Source organism: Rhinolophus sinicus, linkage group LG04 (assembly GCF_036562045.2).
Source record: "Rhinolophus sinicus isolate RSC01 linkage group LG04, ASM3656204v1, whole genome shotgun sequence".
Taxonomy (NCBI): domain Eukaryota; kingdom Metazoa; phylum Chordata; class Mammalia; order Chiroptera; family Rhinolophidae; genus Rhinolophus; species Rhinolophus sinicus.
Window position 1 is genome coordinate 112,073,243 of NC_133754.1, and position 17,823 is coordinate 112,091,065.

At 37.5% G+C, this 17,823-nt stretch overlaps 1 long non-coding RNA gene across 7 annotated transcripts in view; it reads left to right on the top strand.

The window, feature by feature from the left end:
• The first annotated feature begins 11,540 nt into the window (after window positions 1-11,540).
• LOC141571098 (uncharacterized) overlaps window positions 11,541-17,823 on the top strand; it is a 28,113-nt gene continuing 21,830 nt past the window's right edge. For all 7 annotated transcript variants that reach the window (XR_012495655.1, XR_012495658.1, XR_012495653.1 and 4 more), the window contains exon 1: window positions 11,541-11,777. This is a non-coding gene — a long non-coding RNA (uncharacterized LOC141571098). The remainder of the gene's footprint in view (window positions 11,778-17,823) is intronic.

Genomic DNA, 17,823 nt, shown 5'->3' on the forward strand with positions numbered 1-17,823 from the left:
TCTTAAATGCATATCACTAAGTAAAAGAAAACAATATGAAATAGCTACACACCACACAACTCCAACTATGTGACATTCTGGAAAAGGCAAAACTACAGAAACAATAAAAAAGTCAGCGGTTTCTGGGGTGGGGAAGGGAGGAAAGGATGAAAAGGCAGAGCACAGAGGATTTTTAGTGCAGTGAAAATAGTCTATGATATTAGAATGATAAATATACGTCATTATACATTTGTCTAAATCCATAGAATGTAAAACATCAAGAGGTAAACTACACACTACACACTTTGGGTGATTATGATCTGTCAATGTGGGTTCATGCTTGGTAACAAAGGTACCATTCTGGTGGATGATATTAATACTGGGGGAGGCTGTGCATGTGTGGGAGCAGAGGATATACGGGAAATCTCTGTACCTGCTTCTCAATTTTGTTGTGAACTTAAAAATTCTCTAAAAAAAATTAGTCTTTAAACAAAATGGACCTAGAAAGCATAAAATACAAAAGCATAAACTGGATTCCATCAGAATAAAAAGGATGATCCAGCTGTATGCAGTCTACAAATAATACACTTTGGATTCATAAACTAGTTGAAAGAAAAAGCATGAGAAAACATATACCATGCAAGCAGCAACCAAAATAGAGCTGATGTAGTCATACTAATGATACACAAAATACTGTTAGATAAAAAATGTTACTAGGGACAAAAGAAGGACATCTTACAATGATAAGAGGATCAATTCATCAGAAAGATATGCTATAAAATACATGCACCTAAGAACAGTCCCCAAATACATGAAAACTGAAAACCTGAAGAAAGACAATTCAACAAAAATAGATGGAGACTTCAATTTTCCATTTTAAATAATAAGTAGAAAATGAGGCAGAAGATCAACAATGAAAGCGGAATCTTGAAGAATACCATAAACTACCTAGAGGTAGTATACATTTACAGACGACTCCAGATCCAACAAGAACAAAATACACATTCTTCTCAAGTGCACACAAAACATTCTCCATAGTAGACCATATGCTAGGTCATAAAATAAACCTCTATAAATTAAAATAGAATTAAATTATACAAAGTAGGGCAGGTCCTCAAATAATGTTTTGTTCAATGCTGTTTCATTGTAACATTGATTACATACTGTCAGAACTTAATTCTTATAGATCAATTAGCCTATGTTAAAACTAGTTTCGTTGTATGTCATTTTGCTTAAAGTTGCAGGATCTATCGATAATGTTAAGTGAGGATTATTGTATGGTCTTTGACCACAATTTAATTAGAAATCAACAACAGAAGAAAATGTGGTGAAAATCACCAATATATAAAAGTCAAACATATGCTTAAATAACCAATGGGTCAAAGAAGAAAATACAATGGAAAATATAAAATACTTTAAGATGAATGAAAACAAATATACAAAATTTCAAAAATATACAAAATGGGACATAGCCATAGCAGCACTAAAGGGAAATTTATAGTTGTAAATGCATATATTAAAAAAAGACAAAGAAAACAAAGCAACAACCTACCCTTTCACCTTAATAACTGGATAAAGAAGAAGAAAATGAACCCAAAGCAAGCAGAAAGTAGGAAGTAAATAAAATAAAGAAAAAAATAATAGAGAAAAATCAATGAACTCAAAAGTTGGTTCTTTAAAAAGATGAACAAAATTGACAATCTTTTAACTAAATTGAACAAGAAAAAGAGAAGACTCAAATTACCAAATCAAGTTTAAAAAGGGGACACTATAACCAAAATTACAGAAATAAAAATGAACATGAGAAGACTACGAAGAACAGTACACCAATAAATAGCTAAGAGAGATGAAATAAATTTCTAGAAAGACACACATTACCAAGAATACCTTCAAGAACAAATAGAAAATCTGAATAGACCTCTAATAAGTAAAGAAATTATTCCAAAAACTTCCCACAAAGAAAAGCCAGGCCCAGATGGTGTCACTGGTGAATTCTACCAAACATTTAAAGTATTAACACCAATCTTTCTCAAACTCTTTAAAAAAATAGAAGACAAGGGAACATGTCACAATTCATTCTATGAGCACAGTATTACAATGATACTAAAATGAGAAAGACATTACAATAAAAGAAAACCACAGACCAACATCTCTTATGAATATGGAGGCAAAAATCCTCAAAAAAAGGTCAACAAACCAAATCCAACAACACATAGTAAAGTATGTACACCATGCCAAGTGGAATTTATCTCAGGAATGCAAAGTTGGTTTAACATTAGAAATCAAGTAATGTAATATATCAATAAAATAAAAGACAAAAACCGCATGATCATCTCAATAGACACAGAAAAAGCATTTGACAAAATCTAACAACCTTTTAAGATAAAAACACTCAAACTAATATTAGAAGGGAATTTTCTCAACTAGATAAAAGACATTCATGAAAAACCCACAAACAGCATACATAACAGTGAAAGATGGAGGGCTTTCACCTCCATCCCCTAAGATCAGAACAAGACAAGCATATGTATTCTCACCACTTCCATTCAACATTGTAATGGAGGTTCCAGCCCATTCAAGAAAAAGAAATAAAAGGCTTCTATATAGCAAAGGAAAACTTGTAGAACTATTCTATTTGCAGATGATGTGATGTTGGATTTAGAAAATTCTAAAGACTCCACTAAGAAAAACTATTAGAATTAAGAAATGAGTTCAGCAAGTTGGCAGGATACAAGACTAATATACAAAAACAATCGTATTAATTGTTTAAAGTTTAAATTAAATTTTAATTTTTTTCTATAAATTCCCTAAGAAAAAGATGCTTTTTCAAGTTGAGGGATTTCCTTTCTATTCTTAATTTTCTGAGTGATTTTTATAGTGAGTCATTAATGAATTGTGTTAAGTGCTTTTTCTGCATCAGTTGATACAACTGTTTTTGTTTCTTTAACCTATTAATATGGAGGATTACACTGACTGATTTTCAAATATTGAATCAGCCTTGCACTCTCTCTAAGCACTGCTTTAACATGCAGCCCACAAATTTTTGATGCTATAATTTCATTCAATTCAATGTATTTCCCCCAAGACAAATATGTCCACTCTCACCATTTTTATTCAACATCGTATGGAGGCCTAGCCAGAGCAATAATGCAAGAAAAAGTACAAGGTTTCCATACTGGAAAGGAAGAGGTAATAAATTACCAATTATTCAGAGATGACTGAAAAAAATCTGATAAAATCCACACAAAAAAATCTACCAGAAATAATAAGCCAATTTAGCCAGGTTGTGCTATATATGATCGATGTACAACATCTCTCCATTTATTTAGATTTTCTTTGATTTCTAATTTTCTATACAGAGGTCCTGTACATATTTTGTTAGATTTATATCTCAGGACTTCATTTTGGAGGATGTATTGGAAGATTCAACATTCTCCCCAAATTGAGCTATGGGTCTCACTACAATTCCTATCAAAATCCCAGCCAGGATTTTTGTAGACATACATAGGTGTATTCTAAAATTTATATGAAAAGGCAAAGGTACTAGAATAGCTAATTCAATTCTGGAAAAGAAGAACACAGTTGGAGGACTTATATTACCTGATTTCAATACTTACTATAAAGCTACAGTAATGAACATAAGGGGGCAAAAGAATAGACACATCAATCAATGGAACAGAATAGAGATTGGAAGCAGACCTACAAAAATACAGTCAGTTTTGATAAAGTTACAAAGACAATTCAATGGAGACAGAATAGTCTTCAACAAATGATGCTAGACATTGGAAGTCCATATGCAACCAACTGACCTTACACCTTACACAAAATCAACTCAAAATGGATCACAGACTAAATGTAAAATATAGAAACTATAAAATTTCTAGAAGAAAACATGGAGGAAAATCTGCATGACTCTGGGTTTGGTGATGAGTTTTCAAGCACAATACTAAAGCAAAATTCATGAAAGAAAAAATTTTAAGTTGAACTTAATTAAAATTAAAAACCTTTGTTCTGTGGAAGATTAAGAGAATGAAAAGACAGACTGGGAAAAAATATCTGCAAATCACATATCTGATAAAAGACATGTATCCAGCATATACAAACAACTTTTAGGGCTGAATAATAAGAAAACAAACAACTTACTTTTTTCAAATGGGCAAAATGAGAGGGTGAGAACAAGGGGAGCGAACAAGGAGTGAAAGCAAGAGCAAAACTGACAGAAAGGATAGATTTCAGAATAGAGAGTAAATGATTTAATATTCCCAAGAAGCCTAAAACTCCTTTTTCTGTTTATATATTGGTAAATTATAGATATTAGATATCCATATATTGTATTTTTATTTTTTTTTTAAAAAGGGCCATCAGTATGTGTAAAAGTGTGGTAGCTGTAGTTTTCTTTTTCTTGTAGAAAAGAAACTGGCATTAATTTGAATACTTCTGAACAAAAATGGCTGAACAAATGACAGCATATATTTCTCATGGAATATAAACTAGTTCCGTTTTTAACATAGACAATTACCAGAGCCATGAAGCTATTTTATGTAGTACTACAGTGATGGATATGTGAGCTATACATTTCTCAAACACCATGGAACTTTACAGCACAAAGAATGAAACTTAATGTAATATTTTTAAAAGAAAAATTTTAAATATCAACTAGGAGGGTGGAGGTAGATTCCAGCATGGAAAGAATTTAATTGTATTACAGATGTATGACATAAACTCACTGGAGAGGATGGGGAGAAAGGGATCTAAGTAATTTTGGAAATGGAATTGAAATTGTAAGACAAAACAAAAGGACCCATACATAAGCACTGTAGTTGGTAATGCTATTTCTTATGGAGTTACTGGTTAACAAATATGATACTGCTGTACACGTACACTGGGAATGAAAAGATAAGTAAAAAGATGGTGAATGGTACAAGTCAGGTTTCTCACTGTGGGAATGGGAGGTTACAAATAAGTAAGGCTAGAATGAACCATGTAGTCCTGAATTAGAGTCTGAGATATCAGTGGGAATTCCTGTTTAGCTTAATATAGAAAATGATGAATAAAAGCAGAAATAACACAGATATATATGTATACACAGGTTAACATACATACATATACATACATATTTCCTAGATCTGGCCACTGACAGGGCCTAAAAGCAATGACACCCCACTAGTGATGGGCACATAAGAGCAAATCTTGGTTTCTAATACCATTCTCCAATAAAATGATCCAGGGATCCTCCTCATTGAAACGGCTGATTTTAGGGCTGGAGCAGGGAATATGTAAGATGAACCTGGAGCATGCATTCTGTAGTGCCAGAAAGTAGAGAGGTGCTCAAAACACAAACTGCTGAGAATATGTTAAACAAATACAGAAGCCAATTGAAAGAGCTCCCAATGGCAAAAGCTGGAACAATTTGAGCATAAAATAAATGATGCGGTTTTCAGTTATAACTGTCTGGCAACAGAAAACTATGACATGCTCAATGATAATAAAATTAGGTGACCTTTTATATTCTTCCACCTTTCAATCATATAAAATTGTGTCACTGTGCAGGTATATTTTTTTCAAAGTAGGAAGACAAAACATACTAGAAACATAACTTAAAAGGGACAGACACACTGGAGAATGATTAGAGGGGAACAGGTCAGGATAGTTAGGGACTCACAGAAACAACAGTCTAATTCAATATAATAAATACCTGAACCCCTACAAGGTACCAAGAACTCTGAGAGATATGGGCGGATACAAGGATAAATAAAATAGTCCCTGACCTTTAAAAGGTAACTGTCTGGTGAAAGCATACGCCCAGGGAGTAATGAATCCAAATATTTAAAGGACTGTTGTTTGGAAAAGAGTCAGAGGTATTCAGTATGACCTGAGGAACAGGCTTAGGAAAGAAGGGTAGATAGAGTAACAGGCTGAGTTGGGCTCAACATCTGGCTCAAAGTTAGTGATCAAAATATGTTAAGATCTCTTCCCTAAATGCTCAAATGTGACAGGATTCACTCCGTTGAAACTAATAAATTTCAGCAATGAATTTATGTGACAAAAGGATATTACTTCCATACTATGTTGTTATAATCACTTAGAACAGTTAATTTTTAAAAAGTACAAAATGTAAAAGTCTAAAATTTAATGAAGAAAAATATTTCAATTTTACTTCCATCTTCACAAATGTGAAGAATTTTCAAGTTTGTTTTGTCTATGAAGGAGGTCTACCACTGATCCAAGTAATAAGCAACTATAAAAGAAGACTCCGGAATGCACAAGCTAAAAGCATAATTATTCTACAGTCTCTTTATAGCAATTTAGATCATTAAGGGCATTCACACTTTAAAAACCCACCAATAATTAGAACTCGGCTTTCCCTGTTTTGAAATATTTACTCATTTGCATCAGATGGAAGAGAAGAAAATTATCTTAATGAGAATACTTTTCCCATGTGCACCAGGAAACACACAACTAATCACAGAGAAGACAACCTCCCCTGTGGTCCTGCTTATCATCCTTGTTTTCAATGAGCTTTTGCTAAAGGAAAGAAAACACTGAACTAGCGTCAGTTGATTTTGTACAAAAGTAGGCAGGCTGTTAGATGCATACTAGGACCTCTGCAAAACAGGGTTATAGAACGGAGGAAATGTGGAGATTAGTCAGCACAGGCGCTGAGAAAATAAACTCAGCCATGAGGAAGCAAGGAAGAGACAGCAGTCCATTAATAGTGCTCACTAGGACATGGTGAAGGTAAGATTGCTCAGGTGGGCCGCTGATGTAAAGCATAGAAATGTAAGAAGTGTTCAAGAAATGACAGCAGTGATGACAGTGGATATTATAAAGTATCCAGGTCAGGATGGTCAGCATCTAGGAAGAACCTGGCCTACAAGAGACTTCAGGTAGAGGATCTGGGAAAGACACACCCTGGCATTAACTGCAATATATTCTTTCTGCAACATATTAAAATATTAAAAATTAACTTAAAATGATAAAACATTTTTACTAAAGAAAGTCAAATACAAAAACTGTACACATAGTATGCACAAATAAATAGGCAGAGAAAAATATCTTTGATAGTCCTGAGTTCATATATAGGGCCAGACAGACAACTTTACTTTTGAGGGGTAGAATACAATTACTAGATCAATGTGCAGAAGAAATGGTGCTGCTTGAGCTGTAGTGAACAGAAATGATGCAGAGACCAAAAACGCATGCCTTTGTTTCCCTAAGTAAACTATTTGTGGGCCTTCTAACCATTCTCCACCTACAATGGACAGCTCCTTGTGCTATAAACACTGCAGCATCTAGACAAAAAAAATCTGATCCAGAGACTGATACTTATTCATGCCCACACAGAAAGAACAAAGAGAGGAAGTGTTCTTTCACAGCAGCTAGAATGAGGCTAGGTGATCACTGTGTGGTAGAACCTGCCACTCAAAAGGTTATAAATTAAAATCATAAGGTTTACCATCAAAGAGGATAAATGTTAGGTTTTAAACCATGACAGAAAGGTAATGTCCAAATACTTAACTAGATAGCCCAGAAAACATGATTAATAACAAACTGAGAAAATGGAAAAGCAGAATCCCTATTAATATTTTTAAGTTATTTTTTTCATGCAAGTGTAAGTAGTTAATTAAGAGTTCTGAATCTTCATCATTGCAACTAGTCATTTGCAAAATTCAGTTTCTTTAAAACCCAATCTGTTCAATTTGCTGTGATCAGACTGATCATTGTTTGATCAACGAGAAAATAAAGATATGTAACTTCTAAATTATGTCTAAAGTTACTGGGCTAGTTGTTCTCTCAGAAATCTGTTTTAATGGTCAGTCCATACTCATTGTCTCATTAAAATTTCCAAGGGCTTAAGGATCAATAAATTGTACAGAAATCACAGAGAAAGATTTTTTTTGTGGACACAATTTTCTGCCAAACTAGGTGCTCATGCTAATCGCTGAAGGGAATGATTTCCAAGAAAAATAGGATTATAACTTCCCAGAAGTTAAGCCAATGTACACATCACATTCCTAGAAGTTAAGCCAAAAGTTTATCAATGCACTAACATTTTTATGGAACACACATAAATTACAACTCTTGGATTAACTGTAAAAAGTATTTCAGACACGAGAAATCTTTAACTATGCTAATTTATTTTCCTTAAGTCCCCGTTTTCTGATAAACAACCTATTTTCACAATCTTAATTGAGACTTGAGTTTAAGAGAATTTTCTAACCAATATTTTGTAACAAATGATACCCAGTGAGGAACACATGCCTCACCATATTAACATCCAGAGACATTATAGTTTTATTGTTCAAGCATTTATCATAATCAATAATTACCTTGTTGCATTTGCTTATGGTCTTTTACCTATATAATTTCTCTACGAATGGACATGCCAGTCTTCACTGGTATATCCCCTACATCGTGGTATATTCCCTACATCTAACAGTAAGTATATGGCACTAACAAGTGTTCGTAAATATTTACTGAATTAACAAATGCAGTATTTTGGTCACAGAGAGCAAAACATAATAAAGAGCTAGATACAAGTATAACTTTTTCAGTAACAACACATTAAGTGCATTAAATGATAGTTACTATTTGCAAATAAATATTTTGATTATTCAGTTTATATAATTTTTAGAACAGGAAATATACAATTAAATAATCAGATGTATCTTTTGATGAGGTTGAAGTAATATGGAAAAGAACAGAGATTCACTAGAAAAGAAAATATTTCAATGTATACATTTGCACACCCACAATACCACTTATTTTAGAACTTAAGAAAAATCTTCAGATTTTCAGGTACTTTTAGTTCAGAAAAAGGATGAGATATGCCTTTAAGGGAACAGTGATTTAAGATTTATCTTCAGGATAATTTTCAGATTTCCAATTGGAATTTGAAGTTCAAGCCCATCTCTTAGAAGAATTTTCTAAATTCTGAACCAGAACAATCCACATGATTAACAACAGGGATATCATTAATTAATAGAACAATAAACCAGAACAAGAAAATTAATTGTTAGAGTGGTAGCATTATGGATGAATTGTGGTTTTTAAACTTTTTTCTTGCTTTTTTTTTAAAGACTTTATTGAGGAAGGGGAACAGGACTTTATTGGGGAACAGTGTGTACCTCCAGGACTTCCCCCCCTCCCCAAGTCAAGTTGTTGTCCTTTCAATCTTAGTTGTGGAGGGTGCTGTTCAGCTTCAAGTTGTTGTCCTTTCAGTCTTAGCCATGGAGGGCGCAGCTCAGCGCCAGGTCCAGTTGCCATTGCTAGTTGAAGGGGGCACAGCCCACCATCCCTTGCGGGAGTTGAACCAACAACCTTGTAGTTGAGAGGATGCACTCCAACCAACTGAGCCATCCAGGAGCTCTGCTGCAGCTCAGCGGCAGCTCAGCGGCAGCTCAGCGGCAGCTCAGCTCAAGGTGCCATGTTCCATCTTAGTTGCAGGGGGCGCTGCCCACCATCCCTTATGGGACTGGAGGAGTTGAACTGGCAACCTTGTGGTTGAGAGCACACGCTCCGACCAACTGAGCCATCTGGGAGGCAGCTCAGCTCAAGGTGCCATGTTCCATCTTAGTTGCAGGGGGCGCTGCCCACCATCCCTTATGGGACTGGAGGAGTTGAACTGGCAACCTTGTGGTTGAGAGCACACGCTCCGACCAACTGAGCCATCTGGGAGGCAGCTCAGCTCAAGGTGCCGTGTTCAATCTTAGTTGCAGGGAGCGGAGCCCACCATCCCTTGTGGGACTCGAGGTATTGAACTGGCAGCCTTGTGGTTGAGAGCCCACTGGCTCATGTGGGAATCAAACCGGCAGCCTTCGGAGTTAGGAGCACGGAGCTCCAACCACCTGAGCCACCGGGCAGGCCCCTTTTCTTGCTGTTTTTAAGTTTGTTTAATATTAACTTTAAAATAAATGCCTTGAGCCTGGTTTTTTAGGAAGATCAGAATAGCACTGAAGGAAGCTCTCCAAAAAAAAAAAAGAAGAAAGCAAAGCAAATTCTCAGCGCTTTTCTCAAACCGAGGTTGTTCAACAGTTTAACATACTATTTCATAAACCTTGGCTTCTCCCAACAAATGATTTCTTCCTGATGCTTGGTCAGTCATCTATCTGGAAGAGGAGGTGGACTCTCTGCTCAGGAAGGGAAATTTTGAGTCCCTTGGGTACAATCCCATGGGGACTGGGTGGAAAATTAGACTGGAATAGTTGTTCTCAAAATGCTCCCTGGATCACCAAAATGGAAATCACCTAGGAAAGCGGTTAAAATGCAGATTCCCAGGACCAGTTCCAGATACTGAAACCACATTTCTGAAGGGGGTACTGGGAATCTGCATTTTTTTAAAAATCACAAGGTGTCATTCTTGTGCACAAGGAGGTTTGGACACAACTGGACTGGAGGCTGAGAGACAACAAGATGAGAAGGCGGGTTTGGAGCCATGCAGACATGGGTTTAAATTTCAGTTCTTCCATTTAATAGCTCTGACTGCAGCAAGTCACCCAAACCCTCCGCGCCTCAATTTTTTCATATAGAAAGTGGGTGACAGTTACCTTGCTGTGGAAAACAAGTAAAATTACGTGTATGTGTGTACATGTGTGAATGCTAGTTTGTTTTAATCCCTTTATACAACCATCACAGGACACTATGCTTCTCTTCCCCTAAAGCAGTGTTTTGCACCTTCCCCCCCCCCACTCCCCAGGAGCATTTCTAGCATTTTCTCTCCTAATCCCCCAGCCCCCATGGCATTTCAAGTCACAGAGACTGTACATCTGCTTGTTTTGTGGCCCTTTGGATGGGTATGAGCCAGTCTTGTCTAAGTCCTTTCTGCCTTCAAGAACGTGAGCACGTAATGCACGTCCTAGAGAGAGGTGACTTGATCAGGTCACACCACAAATGAGGGCAGGATCCGGTCTACATCAGTCACAAAGGTCTCCTTTGACTCCCCTAGTGTTTAATGATTTACTTTTAACTAGCTGCCAACATTAAAAAATCAGGAGCTTAAACAAAAAAATCCAGGAGCTTCCACGAGAGAATGCCGGCATTTAGTTTCTTGAGATCAGTTCGGTCCCCGGCGGCCGCAGCCCCGCAGTATCCGAACTTGCGACCGGAGACCTACGCTCTTCCACACCCCCAATGAAGGGCCCCCAGTGCTCACCGCGTAGGAGCCGGACGTCAGGACGCCCAGAAGCCGCTGGCGCAGTTGCCTCTGAGGCAGGCAGCTCGGCGCCTCTTTCCCAGCTCTGCATCCCCGCCACCCCGGCCCCGACCGACCCGTCTCCCACAGGCCGTGCTTTGAGCCCAGGGGCAGCGGGATCCCGGCCCGCCTCCGCAGGACAGGCGACACTACCTCCCCTCATCGCCTCAACCACCGACCCGACAACTGCTCGGTGCGCGGACTACTCACCGCCACTCGGTGTTCTCTGCCGAGGCGCAGCTCCTTCGCTGGCCCTGTCTGCCCCCGCCCACCCCAATCGCCGCCGCGCGCCTGCGCACGTGACGTGCCCCAGGCCAATGGCAGCCCGAGGGGGCCCGTGACGCAGCCGGAGTCTCTGGGCGCTTTCAAAGCCCGCGACAGACTCAGTTTGAGTTGCTGCTGTAGCTTGAGGGGTAGGCGGCCTGAGGGCGGCGTATGGTGAGGGGGCGCTGGCACTGTGGGTTTGGTAGGCCGCGCGGCGACAAGACGAGGGCGTGAGGAAGTGGCGGGCCGAGGGCGGCGCGCGGTCGCGGACCTGCATCTGTCTGGTTGCGAAGAGCCCAAGTCCAGCTCTGACTCCTGTTGTGTTCCGGTACCGGACTCAAAGGTTGGTGGGAGAAGGAAGGGAAAGAAGAGTCCAAGGTTTGGTGTGCCTTCCCCCAGGATGGGGAGCTCCCGCCTTGGTCCTGCTAATGCCATCCTGGCCTGACACTGGCCACCTGGCCCCTAGCTGGCCCCTGGATGTTCCCACGGAGTCCACTAGGGATGGGAATACTAGGATTAGAGCAAGGCCCAGTACGACGTACCCCATACCTGCTACGTTAACACGTGGGCAGATGGAGTTCACCGGTATGTAACAGAAAGCCCCAAATTCCGGTATTCTAAATCCATAAGGCTTTTTAACATTCATAAAAGCAAGTGTTAGGTAGGTCTACTCCAGGGATCCAAACTCTTTTTTTGCTTTATCATCTTTACATGTTGGCTTCTACGCACAAATTTGCCTCATGAGCTAAAATGGTTATTGGAGTTGCAGACATCATGCCCTTTCCAGAAGCCCCACCCAAAACTTCTACCCACATCTTATAGATGTGAACTTAGCCACATGGTCTCACCTGGCTGGGAGAGGTAGTCTAAGCACATTTCTGCCCTCAATAAAGCCTCATTCCAAAAATGAAGGGAGGAATGCATTTGGATAGATGACTAGCAGTGCCTGCTACATCCTGTTGTTGTTTTTTAACCTTTGCAAGGGGTCGTGTATCACACAACTCAGTAGAAATAAGTCCTTGCCCTGGGTGCACTCAATAACGTATTAGGAATAATATACTCTATGGCTTACACTGCTAGATGCGTTATCTATATGTTCCTATTTAATTAACCCACCATTCCTAGCCCCACGATGCAAATGAACACTGGAATGTAAAAATGGTGACAAACTAGAATGCAGAGGAGCTTTTAGATATACTAAGTGGTCTGATGTGGTGGCTATACAGAATCAAGCTCATGGGCCTAAGTTATATAATTTTGTGAACTAAACAAAGGCCACCCTACTCTGTCTAACGCTGACAAGAATCACCAAACAAGATGAGGTTAAGGCTGCTCCCCTATAGCTTAAGCAGTCCTCATATATACTAATATAAAAATACCGTCATGTCAAAATACCAATGGTGATATAAAAACAAATACTTTGGTAAACCAAGTCTAAAAGAATTGCAGTGGTTGAACTTGATATTTCTCAGTCCAGAGGAGATGAGTGCACAGACTGGGGTGAGGGTGGGGGCTTAATAAGTAACAGGACTGGTTATGCATTCAGGAAGCTTTAATGCCTATTATATACTTGCTGCTCCATTAAGCATCAAGGATTTGTGAGGTGAGTCAGATATTGCCTAGCCTTTAGGGAGCCCCCCACAGTCTATGGGAAGAAAGAAAGTGCACAGTTTGAACACATCATGATAACTATGGATGGTAGGGGAACATGTGAGAAGGACATCCCACCTGGAGGGGAGGCAAAGGAGGAGGAATTGTCTGAGAAGATTTTCTAAACAGAAGATAACTGAATGGTGTCTTGAAAATTGAACTGGAGAGGACCAAGTTAAGTATAGGGAATGATAGTACAAAGGTATGTAGATGGCAAAAAGAGTAGTTGGGTGGGTATGAAGAGAGAGGGTGTAGAAGAGCATACTTAAGTGTTATGCAATGCCTTATTATGATGGGTCATACATGCCATGCCAAGGAGTTTGTATCCTTTGGCCACTAGCATCCATTCCCTCCTTGCTTTGGGAGGAGTTTCTTTACCTTGTGTACAGACTTGGTGGCATTCTTAATTTAGACACCCTCTGCTCCCCAACCCGATGGATGGGCAGTGAACTCAAACTAAGCCACTCAGACCATCACCAAGAGTGAGAAGGAAAGGAATGGGATGGGGAGTTGAGGAGAATGTTGAAACATCCCCACTAGAGAGGAAGTGATGGGTGTTTCTTTGGGTCATGAAAAGATTACAAGATTGAATGGAGGGCCCAACAGAGGGTAGAGGTTATGTGTGTGATGTTTTCTTATAGCCTGGATTCTTGTTAGTTTATTTTCACATCTCATAACTGGATATAAATATTTTATTCACTGTAAAGATACACTCTGCAGTTTTATAATCATGTTTTCTAACCCAAAATTAAATACTTAGTGTTTTAAATCAGCACTGTTATGAAAAGTTCAGACTATGCAGACATCATTGCTCTATGACATTTGGATGGGGTATTCTAAACATTTTTTAGTAATATGTGCAAAAACCTCTATCCAATTATACTCTTATTGCGTGCACACTTAACAACCTTCTTGGAGTTTCAACCCGATAACAACAAGATTCCCCAATGGAAAAATAATTACTGTGTTATTTATGTTATACATGAATTTTTTAGTTTTCTAAATTTCTAAGGGCTTAAAGCTATTGCATCCTCCCACTCAGAACAAAACAGAACTGTCTAGGAGAGCTTCTGATTTCAAGACACTCCCAGAAGCTGTGAACTGGGGATAGGAAGCCAGAGTTGATAGGAGATGCTGCTGAAGCTGCTGTAATAACTCTAACCCCCTAGGGTGGAGAAGGGCTACTGGAGAACTGGAAAGGAAAACCTAATATTTCCAAGACTTTGCTTCCTGGTAGAAAATGCTGAATGGATAAGTCAGAAGACCTTGTCTCACTCCCACTTTCCCAATCTCATAATTCTTATTTATACTTAGAACATAACTTTAACTGTAATTTCCACATCTCCAGCCAGAGGAGAATGGAAAGGCAATGGTGAATACTAATTCACATCATCTACCACACAGATGTCATTAAATGGCCTGCTGAGGGGAGGATGGTTAGATCTCACTTTTATCCTCCATTCTCCCCAAAGAATACTCTGATGTGTGTGCAGAAGCTAGGCTGGAGTTGGTGCACTTCATATTTGATCCCTTGCAATTAAACATGTAGAGTTTTTTAAATAAAAGAATATTACATATAAACCCTGATTTTAAGCACTTTTCCATCTCTTACCAAGTAATACTGGCCTTCTCATCAAAATACTGATAAAGTAAAAAATGATTGGAGAATTAGATATCAATTAAATTTATTACTGTGAGTCTGAGTCATCCTTTCTTAGTGAATAAAGTTGTGACTTTTAGAGGAGACATATTTTCTGATGGTGAAAGTCAAATAGAACTCACATGCTTACATATGACTTCTTTACTTTCACTACCACCCTAGGGTAAAAGTATCACTGTGGAAAGATTATCACATAAAGAATACTTTTCAAACAATTTAATGCAGATGAAATGTAATTTTTCATCTCTCTAGAAACTTCATAGTTTATCTGAGAATGACTTCTTTGATCGACCTGTGAAGGTACTTAATTACTCCTGCTATAGGAAGCCCTATCTAGAAGAATTGTTACTAAATTTGGAACAAGGGAGGCTTAATGTGCTTGTGATCAAAAACAGTAATGTTGAGAGAAGAGAACATTGTGGGTGGTATGGGATAAAAACTGAGCTGCATCCTCAGTTCCTTGAGGCCCACTAGTTATAGCCACTTGCAAGAAAACCCTTTTTAACTTATTTTTGATGAGTGATACTGTATTTCTGGTGACACCCAAAATAATTTTTTCTCAAGGTATAGGCATAGAAAGATTACAAGTTAGGTTATAATAAAATGATGGTTTTTCTGCATTTCTGTGTATTTTTAATTCCTACTCTTTTTTTTTGGTTCCCAGATTTGAGTATCTGAAAATTCATGTTTAATGAGACCTAAGTCAGTAGACTACATCATAAATTAGAGCATTAAAAAGAAAATCCTGATATAAATATGCATCTTTAAGTCATGTTTCTAACTTTCTATCAAGTATATTCATTAGTTAATATTAAAACAGTTTATTCCATGGCATTATCTCCAATTAGACTCTCAATAATATACCTTAGCCACTGCTTGCCATCTTTCTGCATTCATCTACAATAATGAAGGTAAATGGACAATTACAACAGTCAGTGATGCTCTTATTGAAGCACTGGCCCTGTTGTTAGTCTACCTCCAATGTTCCATTGGAGGCGTATCTTGGAAACATTGCAGGTTCAGTTCTGGACTACTCCAATAAAATAAATAGCACAATAAAGAAAGTCATATGACTCTTTTGGTTTCCCAGTGCATATAAAAATTATGTTTACACTATATAGTTGTCTATTAAATGTGCAATTACATTGTCTTAAAAATGTATATACCTTAATTTAAAAATACCTTATTGCTAAAAAATGCTAACTATCATCTGAGCCTATTGGAAAATGGCACAGGCAGACTTGCTCAATGCAGAGTTACCACAAACCTTCAGTTTGTTTAGGAAAAAAACAACAACAACCAAAAACAGTATCTGCAGAGTACAGTAAAGCAAAGTGCAAGAAAACAAGGTATGCCTGTATTGGGTAGAATAAATGTTCTTGCATAGCAGTTACCCAAGTTTTGATTTTGTTTCCTTGTATTCATTTGTAAATGGGATTGAAATAAGCCATAATGCCATTTTCTCAATATGAGCAAAAGTTCTGATTGCAGTTTTGAAATTTTTATCAAGACCTTATATAACATGAGCATCCATGTTTAATCATATATAAAGATTACCTAAATGAACACAACTATGTTACATTATCTTTAAATAAATGAATGCCAATATGTTCCAAGACAAAAAGAATAAGCTGCACCATTATGACACAAAAATGACACCATCACACAAAAACTCTCCTCCCAAGGTTTGAATATATATTCTTTTTTTCCTTAAAAACAGGAATGTGTGCAACCAACATAAGAGCACCTAAACATATAAAGCAAATATTAATGGACATAAAGTGAGAGATCAACAGTAATACAGTTGTAGTAGGGGACTTTAACACCCCATTGACATCAATGGATAGATAAGTCAGATAGAAAATCAACAAGGAAACAGTGCCCTGAAATAACATATTACAACAGATATATTTAATTGACATTTTTAGAACTTTTCACCCCAAAGCAGCAGAATATACATTGTTTTCATGTGCATTTGGAACATTTTCCAGGATAGACCACATGTTAGACCAGAAAACAAGTATCAGTAAATTCAAGAAGTTTGAAATGTGAAGCATTTCCTCTGATCACAATAGTATGAAACTAGAAATCAATTACAAGAAGAAAACTGAAAAACATATAAACATGGAGGCTAACTAACATGCTATTAAATAATGAATTAGGTTAACAAGGACATCAAGGAAGAAATCAAAGGGTACCTTGAAAAAATGAAAATGAAAATGTGATCCAAAATCTATGCAACACAGCAAAAACCGTTCTAAGGATGTAATTCATAGCAATACAAGCCTACTTCAAGAAACAAGATGAATCTCAAATGACCTAACTTTAAACCTAAAGTGACTAAAAAAGAAGAAGAAACAAAGCCCAAAGTGAGTAGAAGGAAGGATATAATTAAGATCTGGGCAGAAATAAATGATACAGAGTCTAAAAAACAATACAAAAAAATTAATGAAACCAAGAGCTGGTTCTTTGAAAAGATAAACAAAGTTGATAAACCTTTAGCCAGACTTAATAAGAAAAAATGAGAGAGGACCCAGATAAGTAAAATCAGAAGTGAAAGAGAAGTGACAGCTGACGTCACAGAAATGCAAAGGATTATAAGAAAATACTACAAACAGTTATTTGTCAACAAATTGGACAACCTGGAAGAAATGAATAAATTCCTGGAAACATACTATCTTTCAAGACTAAATGAAGAAGAAACAGAAAATCTGAAAATTACTACTAAAAAATTCAAACAGTATTCAAAAAACTCCCAACAAACAAAAGTCCTGGACCAGATGGCTTTGCAGGTGAATTTTACTAAACATTCAAAGAAGAATTAACACCTATGCTTCTCAAACTATTCCAAAAAATTGAAGAGAAGGGAAAGCTCCCAACCTCATTTTATGAAGCCACCATTACCCTCATTCCAAAATCAGACAAAGACATTACAAAAAAAGAAAATTATAGGCCGATATCCCTGATGAACATAGATGCAAAAATCCTCATCAAAATATTAGCAAACCAAATTCAGCAATACATTAAAAAGATTATACAGCATGATCAAGTGGGATTTATTCCTGGATGGAAGGTTGGT